The sequence below is a fragment of the Sinocyclocheilus anshuiensis genome, unplaced genomic scaffold (assembly GCF_001515605.1).
Source record: "Sinocyclocheilus anshuiensis isolate Anshui unplaced genomic scaffold, SAMN03320099.WGS_v1.1 scaffold1037, whole genome shotgun sequence".
Lineage (NCBI taxonomy): Eukaryota > Metazoa > Chordata > Actinopteri > Cypriniformes > Cyprinidae > Sinocyclocheilus > Sinocyclocheilus anshuiensis.
This window is the reverse complement of record NW_015555773.1, coordinates 835552-847931: the sequence shown is the minus strand read 5'-3', so window position 1 is coordinate 847931 and position 12380 is coordinate 835552. Positions and strand designations below refer to the sequence as shown.

At 35.6% G+C, this 12380-nt stretch overlaps 1 protein-coding gene and 1 pseudogene across 1 annotated transcript in view; both read left to right on the top strand.

Annotated features, from left to right (window-relative positions):
• The first annotated feature begins 552 nt into the window (after window positions 1-552).
• LOC107674453 (death-associated protein kinase 3-like) lies at window positions 553-7858 on the top strand (annotated as a pseudogene).
• A 2416-nt stretch (window positions 7859-10274) lies between these two features.
• LOC107674452 (probable E3 ubiquitin-protein ligase HERC1) overlaps window positions 10275-12380 on the top strand; it is a 55237-nt gene continuing 53131 nt past the window's right edge. Inside the window, 1 exon segment of the mRNA XM_016468427.1 lies at window positions 10275-10466. The gene's annotated coding sequence lies outside the window, so the exon portion shown is untranslated.

Here is a 12380-nt window from a genome sequence, read left to right as displayed (position 1 = left end):
TTGTGGTTTCTTCCCCTTGTGTTGGTTTAGCCCGTCTAATCATTAGTTAATCACCGTCATTGTGCTCACCTGTCTGCCACTAATTATCCACCCCATATTAGTTCCTGTCTGTCTGAGCATTGGTGTCGGTTATTGTGAATGTTACCCCGAGTGTGTGTGTTTCACCTACCTGTACCTGCCTTGTTGTGTCTACATTAAAAGTGAGTAGTGGAATTCTTGTTGTCCTCGTCGTCCTGCATGCCTCCACACACCCGTTTCCATGACATCTATGAGATATGTTTTCAATTTATGAATTAAATCAAATAAAGTTAAATCTTTTTGATGGGGCAAAGAGTGAAAAATGTCTATGTAGTTTAACAGTCAAAGTAAATTTCTCATTAAAATAAATTGTGGCAAATAATAAATAAATTCTAAAAACACTTGGCATGCTCGTTTTTGTTATTTACTTAAAAGTATTTGCAAGTGTTTTATTACGTCATTACAAAAACTACATACAGATACAACTGTTTGTCACATGTTAAAAATGATAAGCTTTAGCACATGTCAGCAGTAAACAGAATAGAAGAGTGAGACAACGGACAACATTTATCATTCTGTGACCCACAGACAGCGACAGCAACGACCTTCCAACCTGGATATAATTCAGAAGAATCCCTTATGTTGTGTTATTTTTTTTAGTCAAGGGACAAGCCTGTCAGACTCTTGTCGTTTTTATGCTCAGGCATGAGTTCAACAGGTGGCGTGTCCACTTTTAGAAACACTACACGCTGCTGCTGACGGGAATCGTGCGCTTTTCCAATGGTCTGTGAAGAAAGCTCACGCGCATGATAGGATTCAGAAACGTAACATATTTGTTGGTGATGACAGGTAGGTACATTACTTGTTCTTTTACTTACTTTTCATAAATACATTAGACATGCAATTGTCACACGAACTCCTTAGATTATGTTACCGCTGTGACCGCTGTGGGAATGCATTTGATGTCTTTTATTGCAGTTACGTTTAATTTCTTTCATTTTCGAAAATTAAAGAATAAAACTTCAACTCATTTGAGTTCTATAATGACGTTATTGTGTTCCGTAGAGCTGCATCATAGCTGAATCAAATTGACACTTATTAAAAATGCATAAATGTTTATTGTTGCAAAATTACTTGCAACAGTACCCTAAATTACTAAATTTGGCTATTGGTTGTAAAGTAATATGTTACAGATTATAAGTTACCCTATTTAAAATGTAATAAGTAGTTTTCAATTATCAATTACTTTATTAAAGTAATGTAACTGATTACTTTTTGATTACTTTTCTAAATGTCTACAACTGTTAACTGTTAATCATTTTCAAACATGTAAATCAGGCAGGGTTAAACTTACAATATGTGCTCAACACTGATAACTGTCAGACTTTCGAAATCCTTCATCACTTGAATAAAGATTATAATATTTTAATTTTAAAGGAGACATTGGATGCAAAATATCTTCATTTGCATATAAATGTGTCTTAGCAGTGTGTGGACACAACCACCGACAATGATAAAAATGCACCCCCCAAAAACCTAAACAGTCTCAATTATCAAGCCATTTTGATTTTGAAATGAATACCAGCGCTCTCTTCCACCTTCAGCGGGATCGGGAAAGGTCCGATTTGAACACGAGACACCCGAAGTGCAATGGTGCTGTATGTCATGACGCGCGCTGCCCACAAGGCTATCGGTGTCAACACACTTTTTATTTTTTATGATTATTTGCGATTATCTTTGCATAGACAGGAAACACTGGAATCTAACAATGCCTTAGAAAAAAACAGTTGATCTTAAAAAAATAAAGCATATACATAAACCCTATCGGATAAGCATGTTATAAACTTCTGAAACATTGGTGTTTCATATTTTAGAGCAGTCACTGCAATTTATGAAAGAACTCAATTAAATATGTATGTGGGAGTGTTTGTGAAAAAAATCAGATGTAACCCCCTTTGTAATCCTTAACATTTTCATAAGTAACTGTAATTTAATTACATATTTTTTCTTAGTAACTGTAACTGATTACAATTACTTTTATTTTGTAATTAAATTACGTAATTCCATTACATGTAACTATTTACTCCCCAACACTGCATTACAGTTAGAAAAACATCATATTTGCCTAGAGAGAACAATATTACAAACTGATTACAGTTACTTTTATTTTGTAATTAAATTACGTAATTCCGTTACATGTAACTAGTTACTCCCCAACACTGGTGACGATCACACCTACCTCCAGGATGAACAGTAGTTAAAATTGTCGTGTTTGTCAGGTAAAAAGTGCTTCTGTTTCGAGAGAAGCATCGAATGCACATTAGAAGTGTTACAAAGGGAAGCATATCTTGTCAGTTAGAAAATACCTGTCAAAATAGACTTTTTCCATTGGGCATTTTGTGAGTTTTCCATTTTTTCTATATTCTAGACACCAGTTTTCCTTGGATAAATTTAGGCTAAATATAGGTGAGGCCTCATCCTTATCTTGCACACTTAAGTAAGATCTAAATTTGTCCCACCATCATGAATGAAATATTTAGGTCACAACAAACCATATAATACTGTATGATTAACTTTATTTTACTGTATATGCATTAAATTGAGATTTTACTTAGTTCATTTATACATAGAGATTGAATAAAACAATTAGGCCTATACATTTTGTGTGTATACTGTTTGTTATGAGTCAAGTAAATCTAATAATCTTTTTTGTTTCTTAAATAAGATCACAATGGCTGCGTTCAAGCAGCAGCAAGTCGAGAATTACTAAGAGATTGGAGAGGAACTTGGCAGGTAAAAAAAAATAGCTGTTTACTTGGTGGTTTATCATATACTTGCTGATTGCTGTAATACATATGATACACACTACACAGCTGCATTCATATAGTTGCTATATAGGGGTCACAGGGTCATCAAAACTTTTATCCCAGCACAATTCTAATGAGGATCAGAGATTGTTAAAACTGCATAAACAGTAAGAAAACATCAACATTTTAATTAGGTCTCTGATATGAACTGAATATAAAAACAATCTGCAGTGTACAAATGACAAAATATAAAATAAAATACAACATATTATATACATTGGCCTTTAAGTGTCTATATACAGTATAAACACTTAAAGGATGCATTATTATGGCGTGTTGTTTGTGTCAGTGTGTGTTTTATAACTGTTCGTGTGTTTTTCAGTGGGCAGTTTGCAATTGTTAAGCAGTGTCGTGAAAAGAGTTCAGGCCGGGATTTTGCAGGCAAGTTCATAAAGAAGCGTCAGAGTATTGCTAGACGGCGAGGTGTGCTCCGAGAAGAGATTGAGCGAGAGGTCAACATCCTACAGCAGATACACCATCCCAATATTGTCATGTTACATGATGTGTTTGAGAACAAGACAGACGTGGTGTTGATTTTGGAGCTGTGAATAAAGCTTGTTCTGATGCTTATATGAAGGATTTTGTTATTACATAAGTTTGGGCTTGGATCATATTTTATGTGCGTATTTTATTAAATTTTTCACCTACATATTGTTACTGAGAGGAGATTATGTATATTTGTAGGGTGTCTGGAGGAGAGCTTTTCAACTTTTTGGCAGAGAAAGAGTCTCTAAGTGAGGAGGAAGCCACACAGTTTATTAAACAGATTTTAGAGGGCGTGCACTATTTGCACACAAGGAATATTGCTCATTTTGACCTGAAGGTACAGTACACCCACTGGTCTCATAACACTGCTGCAGAACATTACAGTACAACACATTTGCGCTGACAGATGTGGAGTGCTGCAGAATGCTCTGTCAGAAGAACAGTGTGTCTTTGTGTGTGTATAAATGTGGGTGTGCTCCTGTGTGTGTAATTTATTTTCCGGTTTGCAGCCTGAAAACATCATGCTTCTGGATAAGAACACCCCTCTGCCCCGAATCAAACTCATTGATTTTGGCTTGGCCCACAAGATTGCTGAAGGGGTTGAGTTTAAAAACATCTTTGGAACACCAGAGTTTGTTGGTATGATACATGTTCTGTTTAAACCCTAAAGCCTGCAGCCTTTAACATGCACACTAAGGGGCCATTCACACAGAACATGTTTCTTAAAATGCACTCGAGTCCCACAGTTGCTGTGTCATGCGTAAGACGCTGCGTACGATGCAAGACGTGAGCGCAACAGTCAAACATGTTCGTCTAGCATCTTTACATTGTTTAACACAAAAGCAGTGCAGTGGAACGCAAAAATGTGTTCTGTGTGAATGACCCCTAACACACTTTTTTTCATTCTTAAAAGAATAATTCACTCGAAAATGAAAATTTGCAGAATATTTACTCACTCTCAGGCCATCCAAGATGAGTTTGTTGCTTCTTTGGAACAGATTTGGAGAAATTTAGAATTACATCATTTGCTCACCAATGAATCCTCTGCAGTGAATGAGTGTCATCAAAATCAGAGTTCAAATAAAAACATCACAATAACCCACAAGTAATCAATGCGACTCCAGTCCATCAGTGAACGTCTCGTGAAGTGAGGGAAAGCGTGTGCTTGTAAGAAACATATCCATTAAGACGTTTTAACTTAAAACCATCACTTCTAATCCATAATAATGCTTCCTTAAGTGAAAAAGTCCACCTCCTGTTGTCCTCTCGCATTAAAATCCACCAACATATTTGTTTAGAACTGTTGTGGACTATTTTTGCTTGTAAACGGTGCATATTTCTCTCCTGATTCAGGTGGAGTACACAATATTATGGATATAGGCCTTGTTTAAAGTTGAAAACACATTAATGATGGATTCGTTTCTTACAAAGCACGCAGCTTTTGCTTTTTGTTGATAGATTGACTGGAGTCGTGTTGGTTACTTGTGGAGTATTGTGATATTTTTAACAGCAGTTTGAACGCTCATTCTGACGGCACCCATTGATGTAAAGCTAAATTTCACAAAATCTGTTCTAATGAAAAAACAAACTAATTTTAGATGGTCTGAGGGCGAGTATATATTTTCTTTTTTGGGTGAACTATTCTTTTAATGATTTATTCCTCTTCTGAAAAAAATTTTTTTTTTTTGTACTTCATATTGTTTTTACGGTTTTCAGCTCCAGAGATTGTGAATTATGAGCCACTGGGACTGGAAGCAGATATGTGGTAAGGATAATTTTTTGTATTGTTAATTAAATATAAATATCTCAATCATTTGAACTTTTTTTAAATGGTTAATAATTAAATTAAATGCTTTACTTTTATAGGAGTGTTGGTGTTATAACATATATTCTGTAAGTACACAAAAACTTTATTTTTTCAAGCCTATAAATGCATATGAAATTATAGCAAAGTTCTAATACGTCTAATATGTTACTAATACGCTTTCCAAATGTAGGTTGAGTGGGGCATCTCCTTTCCTAGGAGATTACTGCGGTTAGGTAAAGAAAAAAATTAAATGGTGCTACAGTTTATTTTTTCTTCTATTTTGTCCTTTTCTCTTTGGTCTATCAATATAAAACAGATCTGATCATTTTAAGTTGTAAAATCACAAAACAAGATGTTATGTTTTGATTTATTATTATGTATTAGGTGTATTTAAAATCATGATGCTTCCTTTATTGAAAAACATTGAAAACATTAATGCTGGATTTGTTTCTGACAAAACATGCAGCTTTTTGCTTTTTGTTGATTGATTGACTGGAGTCGTGTTGGTTACTTGTGGAGTATTGTGATATTTTTAACAGCAGTTTGAACGCTCATTCTGACGGCACCCATTGATGTAAAGCTAAATTTCACAAAATCTGTTCTAATGAAAAAACAAACTAATTTTAGATGGTCTGAGGGCGAGTATATATTTTCTTTTTTGGGTGAACTATTCTTTTAATGATTTATTCCTCTTCTGAAAAAAATTTTTTTTTTTTGTACTTCATATTGTTTTTACGGTTTTCAGCTCCAGAGATTGTGAATTATGAGCCACTGGGACTGGAAGCAGATATGTGGTAAGGATAATTTTTTGTATTGTTAATTAAATATAAATATCTCAATCATTTGAACTTTTTTTAAATGGTTAATAATTAAATTAAATGCTTTACTTTTATAGGAGTGTTGGTGTTATAACATATATTCTGTAAGTAAACAAAAACATTATTTTTTCAAGCCTGTAAATGTAATATGTGATAGCAAAGTTCTAAAATGTCTAATATGTTGCTAATACGCTTTCTGAATGAAGGTTGAGTGGGGCATCTCCTTTCCTAGGAGAAACGAAGCAAGACACTCTGGGAAACATCTCAGCCATGAACTATGAGTTTGATGATGAATTCTTTGGCCACACCAGTGAGCTTGCCAAGAATTTTATACGACAACTGCTGGAAAAGGACACCAAGTAAGTGCAGAGGGCTGAGATCATCTAACGCCATTTGTGTTTGAGTGTGAGCTTTGTGTTTGTGACAAAACAGAATATGGTGCTTGTTGCAAGTAATATGGCATAAATTACCATCTTAATCATGTGTTTCAGAAAGAGACTCACAATTCAAGTTGCCTTGAACCACCCCTGGATTAAGGTATGTTATAAGCTTGTGATTGTGTGCCTGAAAGTCATTTATAGGTATTAATTTTTTCACTTTCTCTCACTCTGTCCTTAAATATCACTCTCAGTCGTAACCCCATTGTCTGTTGGCAGTCTAACGAGCATAAAGAGGAACGCAGCAAAGCACCAAAGAGGAAGAGAGAGCGTAGGCAGCTGAAGACGAAGCGTCTCAAAGAGTACACCATCAAGTCCCACTCCAGTATGCCTCCTAACAACACCTACATCAACTTTGAACGCTTCGCACAGGTGGAGGAGGACGTGTCGGCCATGGAAGACACTTTCTGCCAGCTGGCGTCAGCCCACGACTCCCTGCAGGAAGACATTGATGCACTAGTGTCCATCTACAATGAGAAGAAGATGTGGTACAAAGAAGAAAGCGAAAGCATCAGACATGAGTTGTCCCAGCTCTGTTATGAGTTTCGTAAAGTCGAGGCCCAGAGGAGGGGTGTTCACGAAGACATGAGGAGTGTGGATGCCAGCGTTAGCCGAGTGAGCGAGCGATATAAGGAGAGGCAGACTCGTTACGAGGCCTTGCAAAAGGAGCTGTGTGCCGAGCTGCAGTGGGTACAGGAAGTGGTGGGTTCTTTCCAGGTCACCTTCCCAAACTGTAGCTTTAGCAGCGTGTTTAATACAGATGTCAATGAAGCACTGAAAGAGTTGCTGAATAGATCCTGTGGAGGAGACCTGCTGACAGGCAGCAATCTGGACCAGCAGAGATGACACATTAATAACCCCCCTCCCACTGATCACACATCGTTATATAAACACAGGCCAGATAAATGTGCTGAAGAGACTACGCTGGGGAATATAGACCTGAATAAAAGAAGGTATGGTCAGTCAGAGAGAACTATATACATGAAAAATATGTTACACAATTGTTTATGAGTTTATTATTTATGATTAACAGGTTAAATTAGTTAATGTTTTTTTAATATATTAATAGGGTCAATCCATCTCAAGTGTAAAGTTGGTTGCTTGACCAATTTAATCTTCCTATTTTAAATTATTTTTTTGAGCGATTACCTCTATGTTTTGGTTTTGCAAAACCACCAGTTTTTTATTTTTGTTTTCATTTTAAAAAGTGCACTGGATGTTATTTTTTTTATTCCAAGGAGCTATAGGACTATCCTGAGCCAAGGTAATGAAGTTTCGAGGTTTCCATAAACGTTTGTTTCATTTGTTGTGACCCTTGACACAAAGACCCGACGCTGTAGATAAACCAAGTTTTGCAATACCAGTACATAGAGGTAAACAAAATGAGGAAAATTAAAATTGGTCAAGCAACCTCCATTGGACATACTGACCCTATATATATATATATATATATTAGGTGTATTTAAAATCATGATGCTTCCTTTATTGAAAAACAAGATGTTATGTTTTGATTTATTATTATGTATTAGGTGTATTTAAAATCATGATGCTTCCTTTATTGAAAAACAAGATGTTATGTTTTGATTTATTATTATGTATTAGGTGTATTTAAAATCATGATGCTTCCTTTATTGAAAAACAAGATGTTATGTTTTGATTTATTATTATGTATTAGGTGTATTTAAAGTCATGATCCTTCCTTTATTGATGTTACGTGAACAGCTGTAATTTGTTCAGGCAGTGTTTACACAGAACATGTTGTCCACCTTTGGTTATTTGTGTACCAGATCAGATTAAGTTGAAATGGCAAGTGAACCAAGCTTATTTGATTAAACCCTGTTCATTTATTAAATATGCCACAGTTTCAGATTCATTTTTTATTCTTTTTTTTTTCCATTGCTGTAGTGCTTTAGAGCAATGTGTGTTTATTTGGAATGTGTTTTTGAGTTTATGTCATATTTAATAAGTACAGAAGGGCTGATTGTTATGTCTGCATGACATAAGTTGCTATGCTTAGTAGGATGATGCCCCTTCCAGCATGTACTCATGGACCTATCAGAGTGTAAACTCTTTTAAACAATTGACTACACTATTGGGACTGCTGGAAAGGGATGTTGATTCTCAGTGAACTGTTGGAGAAGCTGTGAACCCTTAAAGGAGGTTATTCCATAACTATGAGCTAGATTCTGCATATTACTGGTGAGTTATACATTTAAGCTTTAGCATTATTGTATTTATCTTGTGATAATTGTTGTATCTCTTAAGGTATTTTATATGCATTGTCATTTTTAGTGTATTCATGTTTAAAAAAAAAAGTACAGTGTCCCCAGATGTCTACACAAGGAATTCTACTGTGACAAGGCTTGTTCTCCACTTCAATATAGCATACCAGAAATCAGTCCGGAAAAAAACTTGCTTTTGCATTATGCTTTTAGTCCTACAGGGGGCAGCGTTTACCTCTTATTTACACTTGGACCCACAGTCATGCACAGTAATCCATAAGAAGTACACTGTTGTTGGGTAATAACTCTGAGGGCAGTGACTCACTGGTGTTTGGCTACTGTCCCTTATAAAGGTTGGACAGGTCAGGGATGATCCAATGTTTACTGCAATTTAGGAAACAATTTTCAGGTCTTGAGCAGCCTGTGCGCATGTGCTAATCATGGACTCTTCTGTCAATTTAAGCCTCACAGTAATTAATTCTTATTGATTAAACTTAATTATCTTATTTTAATGGCTTTCTTTGGTCTCACAACCACATTATCCCATCTTTTATTAGACTCGGCGTGCGTGAACGTGCGCTGCTGTGTGTGCTGAGATAGTTCTGGAGATTGTTTATCTGTATGTGTGCAGGACAGATTAAGTCGGCCTTCTTTAAACCATTATTTTTGTTTTATTCACTCTGTAGTTGACCAGTTCTCCCACTAAAAATTTAAACGTAATTGCTTATTTATATTTTTAAGATTAAATCCAGTTGAGGATTATAGTGACGTGTTAAATAGCTGAAAAGGAAATTGTTTTTTTATAATGTTTATTAAACATTTAACAGTGCACAAAGAATGTCATGATATAGGCCTACTGGGGGCTGTTTCATAAAAGATGGGATAATGTGGTTGTGAGACCAAAGAAAGCCATTAAAATAAGATAATTAAGCTTAATCAATAAGAAAAGCGGTTATTAAAGTCCAAAACCTGACTTGAAATAACCTAAGAAATCAATCGGGACTAAAGCGGTTTCATAAACGACGATTTAAGATCATGCAATCTCACTAATTCGATCCAGGGGCTGCGAAGAACCAAACTAACTGAGTTAGCGACGTACAAAGAACGGGCCCCGGGTCCCAGGTTAGTTTCCCAGCATAAGTTGCCACAGTGACTGAGCTTGAGCTATGGTAATTTTGCTTTCGTAAACCAAATTAAGTCACTAATCAAGTAAAAAAAATCACTAAAACTAAACTTAAATAAATACTGAGATATAAAAAAAAAGAATAAAAATGACAAAACATGAACTGAAAATATATATATTTAAAAACCTTAATCAAAATACTAATAAATACAATAATGGTGTATAAATAATATACTATAGTATATAATAATAAATACATTATAACAGTGAGAATATTGCATTGGCTGTGTTTGTGTGTGAGAGAAAAAGAGAATACTATTGAATCTACATCAAAACATTTCAAATAACGAACTACTCTATCATATTACAGAATATTCTATAAATGTATGGCTGCATATGTATAGTCGCTCGGGGCAGTGAGCGCTGTTGTTCTGTGCAGTGGGTAATGAATGATAGGGAGGGACTGAACACTGAGCCTGCTGCTTGTTTCACAGCAGCTGAGTCGTGAGGGATTGAGCAGCACTGCTCTCCTCACTCCCAACTCTCAATTATTCGCTTTACCAGATCCTCAACCCAGCGATTACGAGCCTTTTCTGTCATGCACTGTCACATGCTGGTGCCGAGGGACCATTAATCACCATGAAAGCCACTTTCGTTCATGCATTGAATAGGCCTTTGGCAGTTTATGGTAAGCTCCAGCCTCACCTTTTCAGTCCTTTATTACCACAGCAGCCGACAGGTTCCAGCCATTTCAAACGTGACATTATGTGTAGTCTTCTGAACTTGCATTTCAGTGATTGTAACAGCCTATGTGTCAAATGTATGCCTCGTACATTGGGCAGATGTTTGTTTGGGTGCATGATTTTAATGTGAAATATCAGCAGCTGAGCTGACTCATGTAAAGTGAGTGGCGGAGGGGAGTTGATCATAGCCTGGCAACCATAGACAAGCAGCTCCACAGCCGGGCTAATGCGACAAGCTACCCGTGCTATATAGTCATACACTCACAAGACAGTTAAGTATTTTATTTGAGGCTCGTTTAATGTGATAGTTCAGTCTAGGCACACAACATAAGGCGTAAAGTTAGTGAATCATTTCAGTGTAGTGGATTAGTTTAGCTTGCTGGCGTATACTGTTCTGTTAGCTATGCTAACAAGCTAACGCCTATAAGTTCCGCTTCACTTGCAGACGTGAACGCCGTAAGACATTTCTTTTAAATATCTTTAACAAATATGCTGCAGGTCTCGTATAAAGATTTAGGCAGTCAGATATTTCTGGGTAACGTATTTTAAGTAACACTGTTTATGCGAGCAGTGTGCTGCGATGGGTTAGCCAGCTGAATGAATAATCAAACCGCAAGATTGTCATAACCAACACCGTAATCATTGCAACCCAAACAGATGGGTGGAAAAATCACCTTAATTTACAGACCGTTAAAGTGCTTGTTAGCAAGATATGATAATGTCTAGAGCAGATGAATGGTTAAATAACCTAATTTGCTGCTGTAACAATGTATTAGCTGACAACCTGTAATTTTATAAGTTGGATTATGTAATATAACATGCTATAAGAATTTGATAGTCTGTTGTTATTCATTCTGATAAGCTGATGAGTAGTTCAGATTGGAATATACAGCCAGTTTCCTTTTCATTAATCAAAATGCTGTCTATACTGTATACTGCCCTTATACTTTATCTCACATAAGTACTATTTAGCTACTGGCAACATGTTCTTTAGTATTATAGGATTTATTTCATGTTATCATAGGCTTATGAAATTATTTGAACAAGATTAAAGTGTTAAAAGCTGAAATGGTGTATTTTATCAAGCGTAAACCATGCATTGCATTAGATTAGATAAGATATGTCTATTTCTTTTGCACAGGTTTATGATACAATTCAACAGACAATAGTTTAAGAAAATCATACCCACAAAAGTCTAACATTGGCCTGCTTATGAAAGTTAACTGACTAGATAAATAAGTTAATAGTCAATGGGATGACTCGAGACCTACATTTATGCATGCGTGTTTGGGCTGAGTACCCAAAGGCTGTCATTTTGCTGAACGGATTCCAGGCTTTGATAAGTGGATTGGCAAGATGTCAAGTATGTGTCATCACAACCTCATCTGCACTTGATGATCTTTCTAGTTAGGTCAGTACTGAAGTTCATTTCTCAGAATCAAACTCTTTTTAGGATGAATGCATATTTCATCATCACCTTGTGTTTTTAATTTCTGGTTATGGTTACATCAGAATGCTTAGTTGCTTAGTGAGGAATAGTGGTTTCTCTGCTAATGTGTGTGAGACCGTTTAAATTGATTCACTTTGGGATGCATGATCTATCAGAGCCATATTGGTTATTGAATGATAATAGAGATTTTGTTTATTAAATTTATCTGTATCAATCCATATTTTATGTACCCTGCTATTCAAAAGTTTGTCAGTAAGATTTTTACTGTGTTTTAGAGGATGTCTCTTATGCTGCATTTATTTGATAAAAAAACAATAAAAAGTCATATTGTGAATAAAATATTATTACAATTTTAGTTAGTTTTATATGTTAATATATTTTAAAATGTAATTTATTCCTGTAATGGCAA